Source organism: Eucalyptus grandis, chromosome 7 (assembly GCF_016545825.1).
Source record: "Eucalyptus grandis isolate ANBG69807.140 chromosome 7, ASM1654582v1, whole genome shotgun sequence".
In the NCBI taxonomy this organism is placed as follows: domain Eukaryota; kingdom Viridiplantae; phylum Streptophyta; class Magnoliopsida; order Myrtales; family Myrtaceae; genus Eucalyptus; species Eucalyptus grandis.
The window spans coordinates 29,938,999-29,955,611 of record NC_052618.1 but is presented as its reverse complement, the minus strand read 5'-3'; the positions used below and the strand labels follow the sequence as shown (position 1 = coordinate 29,955,611).

The 16,613-nt window shown below is 40.3% G+C and overlaps 1 long non-coding RNA gene across 1 annotated transcript; it reads left to right on the top strand.

Moving 5' to 3' along the window:
- Window positions 1-5,306: 5,306 nt before the first annotated feature.
- Window positions 5,307-14,843, top strand: LOC104422933. Its single transcript, XR_001981774.2, has 4 exons — window positions 5,307-5,691; window positions 5,774-5,845; window positions 5,975-6,221; window positions 14,577-14,843. It is a non-coding gene; the product is annotated as an uncharacterized LOC104422933 (long non-coding RNA).
- The last annotated feature ends 1,770 nt before the right edge of the window (window positions 14,844-16,613 follow it).

The window sequence follows — 16,613 nt, the reverse complement described above, 5'->3', positions numbered from 1 at the left end:
TACCAGCTTAATCGCTCGACTTCAGAAATGTGGACTCTTGTCATCTTAGAAGGAGCATAATAAAGCACTTCATACATATAGAGAATAAAACAAGCCCTATCAGAATTAAAACAGGGCAATCTCTCCATTACAGCCATTTTTAACAAATTGTCTGCTCTGGAACGAGCTGGAGATGGTGGAGGAAAAGCTCGAGGGTCCCGAAGCTACTCTAGCTCAATACCGAGCAATCAAAGAGCGAGAAAAGGCAACACGTTTTTACTCATTCTCAGCAGACGTACCTGCCGTTTCGGCCAAATCCTTGCGATGGATCCGTTCCGCCTCTTGGACGCATTTACCAACACCGTCCAAGAAGAATCTAACGCCTTGCTTCACGGAATACTTGAAGACCGGAGATCGCGTCGTCTTGGCAGCAAAAGCAGCGACGGAGATGCACCGGAGCAGCGGACGGAATGCCCATGGAAGAGCTGGTGAAGAAGAAAACCCAGCTTTTCAAAGGACAAACGGGATTTTATGGGAGCTTTGATCCAACGGCTCAGGACATACCAGAGCCTTAATGCAGATGGGCGGACAGGATCTAATCCCTGGATCAGACGGCCCAGGGCAGAGGCGAGATCTAACGGCCAGGTTTTCAACGCCCAGAATACTAAACTATTCAACTTCAAACGCCCCAACTCATCGTCGACAATCCCCAATCACCATCACTGGACTAACTCCACCAAACCCTTCGAGCTAACATTTCGAACCGCCCAGCAAGCAAAAGATGGGCTGGAGAAGGAAAAGTATGGCTGTAAACCCGAAAACCACACTCCAAGGCTAACAAGTCGATTAATAACGTGACGACACGCAAATACATCTTTGGATTTGGCTAAACAAGTTCCCAAATCTCGTTAAACCTACCAAGCCCATTGCTCACAACTCACGGCCATTTCAACGCCAACTTCTCTTCTCATGAACATTTACACACCATGGATTTACAAACCAACGCATTCGATTTTCAAGCAGAAAAAATGCATGGCCATAAACTCACATCTCAGGGAAACAAACGTAGACTACATGAACTTAAAGTCAAAAGTTACGACTTTTCTAAAATAATCAGATGTTTTGATTTGAAAGACCCTCTTCGAACGAGGAGGCGGCTTCGCAGTCGACTAGAATGCACAGCACAGAGATAGGTTTACACAGTTTTCGTTCAAACGTTTCATCGAGCACGTAGTGGGCGAGAAATGAGAAAACGACGCTGGCCACTTCTTAGGACTCGGACTTAGACCTGGGCCAGTGAACACATGGAAACTCAACATCAAACAAATTGACTCAGCTGGACACAATAAACTCCAAGAATCAGAGAAAACTCGCTTGGCTATTCCATCACCGAAACAGGCAGTGCCGAGAGAGTGTGGGAATGAGTTTCAGTCATAAACCCCTACTCGGCTCGAGACGGCAGCGCGAAGGCCAGTTCGAGACAAATCGAACTTCAGTCGACCACCTCGCGATATCCCCGAGCCGAGATCCTCGGGAACGAACAATTTGGATAAAAGGAAACTCACCGGGAAATGCCGAGATTTGGGAACGAAAAGTCTTGCTCTCGAGGGCGGCGGCTAGAAGTCAGCAATTGGCCTCGAGGAGGGGCGAGCAACACTCCACCCAAATAGCTTCTAGCTTTCTCCTAATCGTCTCCTTCTCTCAAGCTCGCTCCCCGCTGGTTTTTTGGTTGCTGTTTTCCTCTCGATTCCGGGTCCGCCCTGCTCTCTGCTGCCCCTCCTTCGGTCTTATACTTCTGTCTTTCCTTTTTCTGCAGGCATTCCGAGCGAAGACCTCCTGCCGTGCCGGCTGGTCGATCGGTCTGCTTCCCCGACCCGCGGATCGCGCCGAAAGCCCTGCCATGCCGATCCTCTGCCTTGTCCTCTTTTCTTCCCGTTTCTTTCCTTTTTGCTCTCCTTTTTTTTTCTTTTTCTGCAGGAACTTGCGCGAAGACTACGGGCGAGCCAGTTGCCGGCCGGTGCTCCCGACTTGGGATCATGCCGCCTCGCCTGCCCACACCGATCCTCTGCCGCCCCTGTTCTCGCTGCCCTCCTGCTGCTCTGTCTTCTGCAAGTCTTCGAGCGAAGACCAGCAGAAGAAAAGAAAAGGGGCTGGGGCCGGTCGGAAAAGGGAAAGGAGATTGGGCCAGGCCCAGTGCGAGGGGAAGAAAAGAGAGGCGGGTCGAACCATGGTCGAATCCGGCCCGACTCGACCATTTTCCTTTCTTTTTTAATTTCGATTTTTCGAAATTTTTTTAACTCTTTTTTTTAAATAATAACCCTTTTTGTGACTAATTCCTAACCTTTAACACTACTTTAAATTAATTAATTTAGGTGAAATTTAGGTGTCAATAATCTTCATTTTCTAAAATTGCCTCATTTATGACTATGAAGGTACCCAATTGTCCATAGACAATAGCATTTTTAGGAGCTTTTCATAGCTTTTACTAAGTTCAGGCAATCTTTTCAACATAATTTTATATAAAGGATAGGCAAAATAAATCTAAAAGTGAAATCGATATGGAATTGCTTCTACCATTGACGTGTTTTTTAAAAGGGCAATCAACTTTAGGAGTCAATAGGTGATGTTTGCAATTCAATTGTTTTACTAGGCCCTCCAATTGTATTTTTCTGCACTGTAATTTGACTGTATGTTTTATAAGGCAGCCCATATTCGGCATTCAGCCCATATTCAGCTTTTCTTTTAACACAAGGCCAATGATTGGCCAGTCACCCCTTTTTCCTTTTTTAACACAAGGCAGGTGTCCCCCTGCTGTACAATTGTCTTGCGATTTAATGTAATTATATCTTACCTTTACAAAATGGCCAATTCAAACACATTTTCAACCATTTCAAATCTAAATTTCCATGTGGCAATATCCTGCTCATTAATCACCATAGCCCTCTTATTATAAATACAAGTGATATTTAACTGAGGGTTTTTAAAGGAGAGACTTTGCCATTGAAGGCTCCAAGATTGAATACTACCTAGAGATAGAGCTAAGCTCGGAGGGCTTTTAGCGGGCTTGAGCAGGACCTTTTCATTATAAAGTCCGGCCTAGCAACTTCGCACATAATTTTCTTTTCGTTATGTCTAGGCATTTGAGGCCTCACAGGCTCTTGCCAAATTCAGAATCTAGGCCTCCAGCTTAAAATTTTTTTGGGTCATATTAATAAGCACTTTTTCCATTCGGATAGAGAAATATTCAATGATATAAAAGCACCACGTATAACGTGGCGCACGTTTGTCCAGACCACTTGAAAAGTGGTAATTAAATAAAAGTAAAATTTCTGACCTCCTATGGGATCATAAACGTCGAGCAGCTTTTGGGAAAATATTAAACACCTACCCAATATCTCTCTTCAACCTTCGTTCACGGCTTTACAAAAACCTTCATCCTTCTTTCTTTCTCTCAGATCTTACATTTCAGAATAGGAAAAAAAAAAAAATCAGACGTTGCAAAGTGCCGCTTGACCCTGCACATAGATGACCTCTATTTTCACCACTTCTAGGACCTTCATTTTGCTTTAAAGACCGCCGCTTGACTACCATGCTTCCAAGAACTCTATTTTTACTTAGAACATCGCTGCCTCGAAGATCTCCATTTTTTAAGAAATCCAACTGTATGTAAATCACCTTATTTTTTTCGAATCAGCTTATTGCCTCGAAAACAAATTTACACTAATGTAGTTCGGCCACACCCTCTTTTCCTTAACCTTGGCAAACATTTCCTTGTTTTGTGCTTGTACCATGCACATGCCGTGGATATTCCGTGCACATTCTCTAGAAGGACTTCGGGTTAAAAGATTCATTGACTCAATGTGTATATGCCCAAAGCAAATATGATTTTGGTGTAATTATTTGCAAAATAGCTTTGCAGTTAAGAAAGAAAAGAAAGACATCGGAATTGTATAGACGTCCTCTAATTCGAGTGTGTAGGAGGTTGAGCTCACCGGTACTAAAGACACTATCTACCGCAATTCCTCATAATTGCATGTTTGGTAAAGGGCTCACCGGTACTAAAGACACTATCTCCTGCGATTCGTCACAGTTGCATCTTCGGCAAAGCCCTGTACCCCTGCTCCCCAACTTCAAAACAGGTTCCACCTCCCTTTTGAAAAGTTACCATTCCAAATTCTAACTAAAAACCAGTTTGACTTCCAGTTTGTAAAATTATCGGTCCTAGTCATTTCCCTCTTCGTTGCGTTCCAAGTTCTAACCCAGAAGTTGAACTCACGAAGCTCTCTACTCAGAAGATGAACTCAACTCCTCCTTGGCAACGCTCCTTGCTTCATGCAAACCTTAGGATCCGGGTAAATTGCTGACCTAGGGTTTCACTTCTTACACATTCGAGTTTTGTCTTACCGCATGCCTTTTGTTTGAGAAAGGACACAGGAAATGAAACTAAAAATGGCAATACTAGGATGTGTTTTTCATCAGCATTTTGATCGAGCAATTGTTATGTCTGTGGAGAACGATGGATTCATTCCCATGGTGTATACGGGTTGCATTGCGGCACTGTTGTTTTTTAGCGACTATTGTGTCTATTGTTTGACAATGTATTTCGTTCTAGAATGGCCTAGGTAGTGTCCAAGGTGCTGTTCTTTTCGTTTGTCTATCTATGTTATATATTTAATTTGGTATTTCTTGGCTATTGAAAAATACATAACTATTCGATATTGAGATCCTAACGCATAAGAGAAGTGGCGAGTGTCTGAAAACTTTTGTCACTAGCAACTCATTCTTGAAGATCGTCTACTTCACCTTCTGATTTGTGTTGATCATAAATGTACCAAAGGGGCCACCACACATATGATCAAGTTAATTTTTCTCATTTTTGGTCCTTTCCCTTAATTTTTCATTAGCGTTGTGTATTTTTATATATTTTCATTATATATTAAGTAAAAAAGTCATTAAAAAATCAACGTAGGCCAATGAGCCGCTAGGCTTGAAATGAAGTTTATTTTTCTTAAGTTTTTTCTTTTTCAATTTTTTATTAGTTTTCTTTGATTAACTCAGACAGTCTTATATTTTTACGATAATACATAGTGATTTGCTTTTTCAATAAATATCAACTTTCGCATTTTTCATTTGTGATTTTGATTGATTAGTTCTCTCGAGGTTATTTTCGCCGACTCAAATAGTCTTTAACCAAAAAAAAAAAATAGTATTTAACCAATCAATTTTCGCGTTAAATGCCACGTTCAATGAGAAGCCAAAGCCCACATGCGCTCTGGGCCTTGAACACCCCAAGCATCATCTCTGGACGTGGATGGCAGCAAGGTCTTAAATCCCGATGGAGTTCAAGGACGAGGAGTCGCTGAAGGACGAGCTCGCCTTCATAACCCAACACGGTTCCGAAAAGGTCTCAGCGATTCGCATTGAAGAAAGTTAGTTTGCCGCAACAAAAGACCATCCAGTATCATGATCAGCCGCGATCAAAAGAGGGCGAAAAAAATAGGAGATGAGAAAAATCCGCGAGCATGGAATTTGCAGCCGAAATCCGTGCGGTCACGAGGCTTCCTGGGGGAGGGCGAGAGGAAGGAGAAGAAGAGGAAGTTCTGGATATCGCTGTCGAAGGAGGAGATCGAGGACGACATTTTCATCATGACGGGGTTCAGGCCTGCCTGGAGGCCAAGGAGGAGGCCCAAGAACGAGCAGAAGTAGCTTGATGTATGTTCTTCTATGTGGGATAAATTCATTCCTCTTTCGTACGATGAATTTTCTCTTTGTTTCATTTGGTTTTCGCTTGCAGATTGTCTTTCCTGGTTTATGGTTGGTGGGGCTCACACCGGATGCTTACCGTGTGGCCAAAGCTCCGGCCAAGGTCTCTCTCTGTGTTCTAGAACTTGGGATTATGTTGCTGTCTCTGTATGAACTTGCCATGTTTGAAAGTTAATGAGTTTCGTGGCCTATTTGGTTTCAACAATGAAGTCTGTGCTTATCACTTCTGCAGAGATAGTTTGCGCTGAGGTAGAACATTTTGCCCGTTTCCTGAGCCGGAGGTCTCTCTGTCTCTGTCTCTGTCTCTGTCTCTCTCAACCAAATTGTCATGCTCTGGAAGTTCTCAGTGTCTTCACCCTGAGAACTTTGATATTGAAGGCGTACGTCCCGGAGATAGAAGGTGTTCCCGAGCCGGGTCCTGATGCTTGAAGGCCTATGGAGGCTCGTAAGCATCGGGCGCTTTCACACATCAACTAGAGGTAAAATTTGGTTAGTAGATACAGGAAAGGGAAAAGTATCGAATTGGGAAAAGGGACAAAGTTATTGTTCGATTTTTTTTGTTTGTTGATCTAAATTTACTTTCCTGCTGGGTGTTTGCTTTGTAAAAAGTTTGGTCTTTTAATTGTTCGGCAATTGCAAGTAGTACACGTAAGTCTGAAAATAGGGGCCGAAGATGAACCGGCAGAGCATATTTTGGGTAATTTATGCTATGCTTTGTGCATTATGATCTCCCTTTAATTGTGTTTCGAGATACCATATCGGTTGAATAGATTAAACTTCTTTACAGGCTTCTTCATATGACTACGTATGCTGACACAACAAAGCAGAGTAGCGAGGTGTAGTTCGGAAAATAAAACACCGTCCGCGCTTACTTCATTTAACTTGATTGGGCAATGCAGACCCATCGCAATTAGATTGTTGTTATGTATATGTGTAGGCTGTTGTATGTATTATCTGTCTTGGATACATGAAATGGGTGATCATGTTTGTATTTAGAAGTGCCCATCACACAATTAGAATAATCTCCCATGTGTCAATGTTCTTCATGTGCTTTAAATGCTTAGGAGATTTTTTGTCTGTGGTTCTGTTGTTATCAAGTACTGCTCATTAGAAAATTATTGCCTTTCGGGATAATTTTTTAGACGTCTATTAGGCATTCTCTTTGCACAATTCCTTTGATTTAATCCTGAGGTTCACTAACCTGCAGAAACTCTCTTCAACTTTTGCAAATAGTTTTGCAAACTTTTGGCATCTATCGGTAGATATGATGACCAGCTAATGATCTTAAGGCACTCTTAGCTGTTTTGACCTCTTTCAGCTCTGTCTCTACTCATTTGATATTGGAAATATTGTGTCGATGATCACAAATGAGTTTAGTCATGGGCATGGATACGTTCATGTGCACAACACTGTATTAACACTTTTTTTTCTGCTGAAAAACACTTGCTTAAGAAAATATACATACAACGGCACTTTTCAACTTCCATTGCTTTCCTTTAATCTGTTTCAGTTAAGAATTTTCCAATAAATCCGATTCTGCTTTATTGGAAGGCATATTCTTATATTTCCTTATGCCGGGGTTTGCTTAACATTGGTTTTAGGTTGGAGCTTATTGAGCAACCAATAACCATGCTTGGAAATAGTGATGAACTTCAGGATCTTACTTTATTTGCTGGCTCTAGGGACGGCAGTTTTCATTCAGTCTCATATTTCGGGGAGCTCTCGTGTCATGATGCCTTTTGAGGCCATGGATTCTCTCGAGGTCCTTCCTTATCCTGCTGGAGCACAAAATCCATCACGTGTGGTGTCTTGATTACGTCCATGAATAGTTGAACTGTAGCTAGCTTTGCTAGAAGTGTTCTTGAATTTTAGACTCTTTTTTTAGTGCGAACCGGTTCAGCCGGCTTGACTATTTTTCAGAGCAGTTTCCTGCAGTGGGACATTTCCCTAATGTTAAAGAAGCTGACTTGAAGAAGACTGTATCTGTGGCAATGCATGTGAAACGAAGAGGCATTTGAAGATAATTCAAGACTGACTTGAAGAGAGAGTCTGCTCATCACACGTGTTTGCAGAGCTGGAAGACTTAAAACAAAAGTAAATACACGTGTCATAATTCATTAGAGCAGTTAGTCTGTTTTTATGTAAACCAGTTGTTAAACCGGTGTTGAGTCGGTTCATTCGTTTTTCATATCTTCCTCTTCATTATAAAAACTATAGAAGAGAGAATAGAAGGGAGGTGTGGAGAAAAAGCCAAGCTCTCGTTGAATGTATGAGTTTTGGTTCTCGTTGATTCAAGAAGAAAAGAAATCCTTCCTCTTCATCTTGTGTTCTCTGTTCTTTGTTCTTCGTCCTCTCGTTTCTCTGTTCTTTGTTTTCTCTGTTCTTCGTTTCTTCACATGGTATCGAGCTTTCCGAGAGCTCCGGTTTCTCTGCTATACTGTTCGAAATCCTGTAAAAGTTCGTGTGATCCAGGAAGATAGTAAGAAGATCAAGAACAGAATCTGATTTCTGTTTGAAGAGTAGTCGAAATCGTATTTTCAAGAGTTTTCTGGAAATACAGAATGGCAGCAAGGATACAGAAAGTATCCATTTCCAATTCATGTCAATATAGCAAACTTTTTTACAATAAAACTAGCTGAAGATAATTTTCTGCTTTGGCAAGCGCAATTTCATAGGTTCTCGTGATCCGTGGATCTTTTGATTCATCAATGGCGGCACCACCAGCTCAAATGATGCATTGAGATTGAAGGAAGTGAAACAGAAGTGGTGAATCCTGATCATACAGATTGGATGAAGACCGATCAGCTAATTTCATCTTGGATAAGTGGAGCAGTATCTGAGAACATCTTAAGCTTGATCATTGGGCTAGAGACATCATATGAGGTATGGCAGACTCTTCTTAATCGGTTTACACAGAAGTCAGTAGCAAAAGAATTCGAACTTAGGGGAAAATTGCAAGCATGTCAGAAAAGAGATAGATCGTTGAATGTGTATCTTCGAGAGTTTAAGTCTATTTGTGATCAACTTAATGCCATTGGGAAACCTGTTGATGAGATAACCAAGATGTTTGGTGTTCTCGAGGGATTAGGTTCAGAATATGAAAGCTTCAGAACAACAATGTATTGCTTAAACCTCAGCAGATTATGATGAGGTTATATCTCAGCTCGAAAGGTTTGAAACAGTGCTACTGAACATGATATTACGTGAATCAATATAATCTAATCTAGCCTCTACTATGGCCAAAGAAAGTCATTTGGTGTGCAAAACTCTAACTTCAGAAATCAAAAGAGGAAATAGTCAGAGGTGGATATGGTTATGGCGGGGACGTGCGGTGAGTATTAGAAATCATGGTAATGACTATGTTGAAACAGGAAGAAATCAACACTACAGATGAATAACCCGAATCTAAATCAAGAAGATCAGGTTAACAAGTTGTCACTAACCGGTCTAACTATGGACAAGGGTTCAGACCATGTAAATTCTTCCCAAAAGTATCAAGCCACTAAGTCTTATCCACCACAAAGTGTAGCATCTGGTCGAAATATGCGAATGTGAAAACAGCAAGTAATAGTCCATTAGAATGCCAAATCTGTAAAAGGCCAGGTCATACAGGCGATCTTGGTATCGCTTTGATAATTCATATCAGCGGATGAAATACCAACTGCACTAGCTTGAATGCATATTGAAGACTCACATGGCCTTTGAATGGTATCCGGTCACAGGAGCCTCAGCTCATATCACCGAGACCCCTGGTATGCTTCAATACATTCTTTATATAATGGTAATCTTTGTTATGATAGGAGACGGTTCTCGTTTATCAATCTCGTGTTGGTGATGGCTTATTGCATACTACAACTAGCTCATTACCACTAAATGATGTTTTGCTAGTACCGAAATAAAGAAAATCTCTGTCTGTTTCAAAGTTAGCAGATGATTATCCCGTGCTTTTATTTTTGACAAACATGGGTATATCCTGAAGGACAACTGCAACAATACAACAGTGAGGCTAGGAAGCAAAGTCAAGGGACTATATCAAGTTGATCCTAAAGTCAAAGAAGTTTTCTTCACTCAAATTCAAAAAGAAGTAGGAGAAGACTTATGGCATCAAAGGCTGGCACATACCAGTTTAAAAACAGTGAAGTATCCTCGTCGGCACCTAATTCGGTGTAGTTCAAGAACTCAAGGCCTATGTAGTAGTTGCCGCATTGCTAAGAGTTCAGCCTTACCCTTTCCTATGTCAGACTATACATCTAATACTCCTCTAGAAAAGATACATTGTGATGTTTGGGGACCCTCACCAATTCAATCCTTTCAAAAATTTCGATATTATGTCATTTTTGTGGATGATTTCTCTCGATACAGTTGGCTGTATCCAATGAAACAGAAGTCAGAATTCTATGACATCTTTATCCTGTTTCAAAAGCAAGTCGAGAATCAGTTTGATCATAAGATAAAAATCTTTCAGTGTGATGGAGGAGGTGAGTTCACCAGCAACAAAGTTCAAAATTATCTACAACAATGTGGAATTAAACAACACATTTCCTGTCCCTATACACCACAACAGAATGGTCTATCTGAAAGAAAACATCGACATGTGGTGGAGCTAGGACTAGCAATGCTATATCATGCCAAAGTACCCTTAAAATTCTGGGTAGATGCTTTCATTACAGCAAATTATATCATTAATCTGCTTCCTGCTTCAAAGCTCCATATGGATTCACCCTACAGAAAATTGTATCAACAAAAACCAAGCTATACACATTTAAGGGTCTTTGATGTGCTTGTTATCCCTGTCTCGACCATATGCACAGCATAAGCTTGATCCAAGGTCTCTTATATGTATTTTTTGGGATATAGTGAAAAACATAAAGGGTATCGATGTCTTCTACCCACTAATGGACATATCTATGTAAGTTGTCATGTGGTGTTTGATGAATCAGTTTTTCCCTTCACCAGTCGACTACCAACTGAGTATCATCAAGGTACAAACTTGTACAAACAGTGGATAAATGGAGTAACATTTCTAGACTCTATAACTACATAAACACAAGTTCAGTCTATGTCCAATGAACAGATGGGGTATTTGCAAGATACTGGATTAATACAGAACTCTCACATTCATGCATCACAAATGCATACTGAGGAACCAATAGGTTCTATGCCAACATTGCTAGAGGTTGATACTGATCAAGTACAAAGTAGTTCTCCAGAAAATATACACTCTACTGAATTACTACAAGTGCATACTGAGGAACAAATGTGTTCTATGCCAACATTGACAGAGATTAATACTGATCAACCACAAAGCAGTTCTTCAGACAATACACAAGGTATTATGTCTATTCATCCTATGCAAACCAGATTAAAATCCGGAATAGTCAAACCTAATCCTAAATATGCATGCTTGGCCGAGTATAAAGTTCCTCTTGAACCAAAAACAGTCAAATCTGCACTGGCAGACAGAGGATGGTATCAAGCAATGCAAGATGAAATGGATGCCTTATACACAAACCAGACATGGGAATTAGTACCTCAAACTGATCACATGAATGTTATCGGGTGCAAGTGGGTGTTTAAGACTAAACTTACTGCAGATGGTAAGCTTGATAGACTTAAAGCAAGATTAGTAGCTAAGGGGTTTCATCAAGAAGAAGGTATTGATTTACGTAGACCTTCAGCCCTGTCATTAAACATGCTACTATTCGAATTATTCTTTCTGTGGCAGTGACAAAGCATTGGTCAATCCATCAGCTTGATGTTAAGAATGCCTTCCTGCATGGCACTTTAAATGAAACTGTGTATATGCAGCAGCCACCAGGCTTTATACACCCTCAGAAGCCTCATCATGTATGTCTGCTTAAGAAATCCTTGTATGGTCTTCGTCAAGCACCTCGAGCATGGTTTGATAAATTCAGTATCTTTCTTCTTGAAAATGGGTTTTCTTGCAGCACCACGGATCCTTCATTATTTGTTTTTCACCATGGCTCAGACACCATACTGTTATTGCTCTATGTAGATGATATTGTGCTCACTGGAAGTTCACCTCACTTACTTTCCAACTTAATTCATCTACTAAGCCTTCAATTTCATATGAAGGATCTTGGTCTTCTGCATTATTTTTGGGAATTGAGGTTAAACAAACCACACAAGATTTATTTTTTTCTCAGACCAAATATGCTCTTGATTTACTTACTCGAGCTAATATGAAAGATTGCAGACCTGTTTCTACTCCTCTTTCATTACGGCCTACAGCCATCATAACTGATGATATCTTATTACAACATCCCCTTGAGTATCGAAGTCTTGTGGGTGGACTTCTTGCATCTCACTATAACTCGTCCAGATATTGCTTATGCCACTAATCTTCTGTCAAAAGATGCAGAGCCTACATTAGGTGATTTTCACAAGCTCAAAAGAGTTCTTCGACACGTGAAAGGCTTTGTTACTCTTGGACTAACCATTCATTCCAATAGCTTCATGCATCTGTATGGTTTTGCTGATGCGGATTGGGCAGGATGTAGTACTACCAGGCGATCTACTACTGGTTTTTGTACATATCTTGGCTCTAATCTAATTTCTTGGTCAGCAAAACGGCAATCTACTGTCTCGTTCATCGACAGAAGCTGAATATCGTGCCTTAGCCTCAGCAACAGCTGATCTTACATGGGTTAGTTTTGTTCTTCGAGACATCGGCATTGGCTTATCTGCTCCAACATCTCTCTTCTGTGACAACAAGTCAGCTATTGCTCTCTCACTTAACCCCTGTTCTACATGCTCGCACAAAGCATATTGCAGTAGATTTTCATTTTGTCCGTGAAAAGGTTGCTTGGATCCTTGATTGTTTCTTATATTCCCAGTGCTCGTCAACTTGCAGATATTTTTACAAAATCATTACCTCGCTACCTACATTTTAGTCTTCGAACCAAATTGGGCTTGGGATATTTACCCCCTCCCAATTTGCGGGGGGATGTTAAAGAAGCTGACTTGAAGAAGACAGTGCTCTGTGGCAATGCATGTGAAACGAAGAGGCATTTGAAGATAATTCAAGACTGACTTGAAGAGAGAGTCTGCTCATCACACGTGTTTGCAGAGCTGGAAGACTTAAAACAAAAGTAAATACACGTGTCATAATTCATTAGAGCAGTTAGTCTGTTTTATGTAAAACCGAAGTTGTTAAACCGGTGTTGAGTCGGTTCATTCGTTTTTCATATCTTCCTCTTCATTATAAAAACTATAGAAGAGAGAATAGAAGGGAGGTGTGGAGAAAAAAGCGAAGCTCTCAGTTGAATGTATGAGTTTTGGTTCTCGTTGATTCAAGAAGAAAAGAAATCCTTCCTCTTCATCTTGTGTTCTCTGTTCTTTGTTCTTCGTCCTCTGTTCTCTGTTCTTTGTTTTCTCTGTTCTTCGTTTCTTCACACCTAAGAGGCAAAATTAATGCCCCTTTCATTATCCATAAGATAGATGATCCTCTGTCTCATCTTCACCATGTGATACCTCCATGCTTGATCTGAATCATTTATGGCATGCGCACCCGATTGCTGAGCTATTCATCTGATTATTTAGCTGGAGATCTGAATCACTGCGATGACATGTGCCATCGAGGCTTGAGTATCGGTTGCACATGTCGTTGTCTGTAACTTAGTCGATTACTATGTGGAGAAATAAACGCCTTTTATTCTTGTGCTTCCTCAAAATCTTGCTGACGAACTAAGCACATTCCTTGTCGGCAAGATGTCGTTGTGTCTGTTTTAGGTTTTGGCAGCGCCGGAAGACATCTTTGCGAAGAGAATGTATTTATTTAAATACATTATCAATTGTATTATTTATTTAACTAATACAATTGATAATGTATTTAACTAATACATTATCAATTGTATTAGTTAAATAAATAATAACTTCCAACAGTTGCGAGAAATCAACCTTTTGATGACACTTGTGCTTCTTAAACATCCCTCTATCCTTTAATAGCTGTCCCAAATGTGATGATGTTTCCATCATGGCCAAAGTTCTACAAAATGTGGAGAAAAAATTTATTGGATGACTCTGAATACGGGTAGAACTGGCAGATGTATCCATTAGGGCTTCAATGGAAGGGAAGTCATCTAAATTTTGGTCCTTGCAGCTCTATCTTTGATTGTGACTTTCGTAACATGGTAATGCATTATAATGTAAGCTTACAAGTTCAAGAAGCTTGTTGAGGGTACTTTTCTTACTAGAATAGTTGCTTTTAGTTTGTCAAATGAGAAAGCACTACCTCATTTGTGTTAAAAGAGAATAACGCATCTGTTGAATAACGCATCTGTTGAAGTAACTCACATCGCATGTCTACTGGGTTTATATGGGTCTTATATTCATGTGGTCTCTTTACACTTACCAGCTTAAACTTTTGGGTTGGACATTTTAACAGCATCAAGGTTGGTTTTTGACAGGCCTAATAAAAAAGAAAGAGATCGTAATTCTCTAATCTTTGTCATTGATAACTAAACACACTTGCAGACACTACCATGTGTACATGTTTCCATGTCTAATATATTTTGAAATGGGTAAAATGGTATTTTAAATCTGTCTTTTGCACCAAAAATAAGAAAGGAATGAGTAAATTTTTGCATTTCGTACGTGACTAGAAAATTAGGCATAGCATTTCCAAATTGCAAAGTACATTAAATCTGTCGAATTGATCATAAATGGCAGTGGCATGGAATGAGTGAATGTGATTCAAGTTTGAATTGGAATTAAAGGATTCTGAACCCACCCTGTATGAGCACCTCATCTTGTGTGATTAAATATGAATGTCAGAGGTTCTGTGTGGATCCTAATTTAATCTTTCGGTGAAGATTGTAGCTGTAAGGGAGACGATTGTTGCACAATCAGGATAAGATCTCTCCAATGAGTTATGTGGTCTCTATAGCATCAAATATGAAGGTATCCAAACTTTCTTGTATAATGCATTTACCTCTCTAAATTGATGATGTGCATGCATTCTATGGAAAACATTTGTATCTTTCCTAGTTCAAACTTCAGACCAATCCTGCTGGTCCTCTTCAAGTAAACTGGAATAGCATACGATGTAGATACTATATATTTTCTCTTGGAAGTTTAGGAGTCAGGGAATTGGTGTGATGAGATAACATAAAGTCCTATTCAGATTTAACTTTGATTTTTTGAGTTACAATGATACCCGACAGAAGTCATAAGATGTGATCAATTTTCTTTGCTAGACAATAAGTATATCTGGTTGTACTTGGATGTTTTTCCAGGGCAGTATCAAAACTTTTGACTTTACTTTCCTCTTTTTATTCAGGCCAGCCTTAAAATATTGGACTTTAGCATATAGCTTCTACAAATTTTTGCCCCTTTCTCCACTCACTCCATTACTTTCGTCTACTTATTTACAGCTCTCTCTTTTCCTTAATTTGATTTTTGGCATATGAATCAAGAAAAGTGGCATATGATAACTATTTCAGTAAAATACATAACTCCAAAAAGCATTGGAATATTTACTTCAATATCAATTTTTTGTCAGTTGTATCCACCAAAATATCAATTATGGGCATCTTGGAGAACGAGGCTATAACAGTCCTTAGTTATTTTTGTTTCTGAATATATACCATAGCAACTAGAAAGCATCGTGAATGTTTCAAATACATCGACATAATGGATTTGCTGGTACACCATCAAATTTTCATCATTTATTTACTTCCATATTTATGAAAGTTACTGCATTTAGGAAAAGGATAAAACGCGTATTTTTACTCTAAGTGACATAGGATTGCATTGTCAATCTTTTTTTTGCCCTTCAAAACCCCCCTTCTTCTATAATGCTTTCGTCGCTAGCTTCATTTGCTTGCAGAACTTTTAGTGCTGAGAAGTTGGGCATTTCTTGTGAAATTTTGGGAGTTTGGTCGCTGACTTGTCCTTTCAGAGATTTGATGGAAGTCATGAGTTTATGAGGTCTTAGTTCTTGTCATTGAGCCCTCTAAAGGACGTCGTTAGTAGTTTAACCACGTCGAAGGAGCTTCTGAAAGTTCTTTTTCGGGTCGGTGGTCTCGAGAAGCAACATAAACCGACTATAGCCCTCGTCTCAGCCTTAGGAGTTGAGCTCGATCGTTCCATCATCCAGGTTGAGCAGTTGATCCATGAAGAGAGGTCTCATTCTCACCAGATTGATTTCCTCATGAAGCATTTCGCAGAAGAAAAGGCATCTTGGAGCAGAAAGGAGCGGAACGAATCCGCACTGCCATTTCGCATATGGCGGAGGAAGTCGACGTGGAAAAGAAATTGAGAAGACAAACGGAGAGACTAAACAAGAAGCTTGGCCAAGAACTTGCTGGCATGAAGTCATCTCTTTCCAAGGCGATGAAAGAGCTCGAGAGTGAGAAGAGGGCTAAGGAAATATTGGAGCAGGTCTGCGACGAGTTAGCGAGAGGGATTGGAGAGGACCGGGCGCAAGTGGAAGAATTGAAGAGAGAATCCGCCAAAGTTCTTGAAGAGGTGGAGAAGGAGAGGGAAATACTTCAGCTAGCGGATGATTTGCGCGAGGAGAGAGTGCAGACGAAACTTTCAGAGGCAAGTACCATTTTGAAGAGAAGAATGCCGCCGTCAAAAAGCTGAGGGCTCAGCTCGAGGCTTACATGAGATCCAAAATGAGTAAAGATGAGAATTCTCGAAATCAGAGAAAGCCAAGGAGCTCGAGCGTTCTTGAGCGACAAGATCAATCTTGAATGCGCTGAAAACGAATTATTCTGAGAAAATAAAGAAGCTGATGGAGAGGAGTGCAAAGGAAATGAATCCGCAGAAAGCGATCTTCATTCGATCGAATTGAACATGGACAACAACACCAGGAGCTACAAGTGGAGCTACACGCACGACGA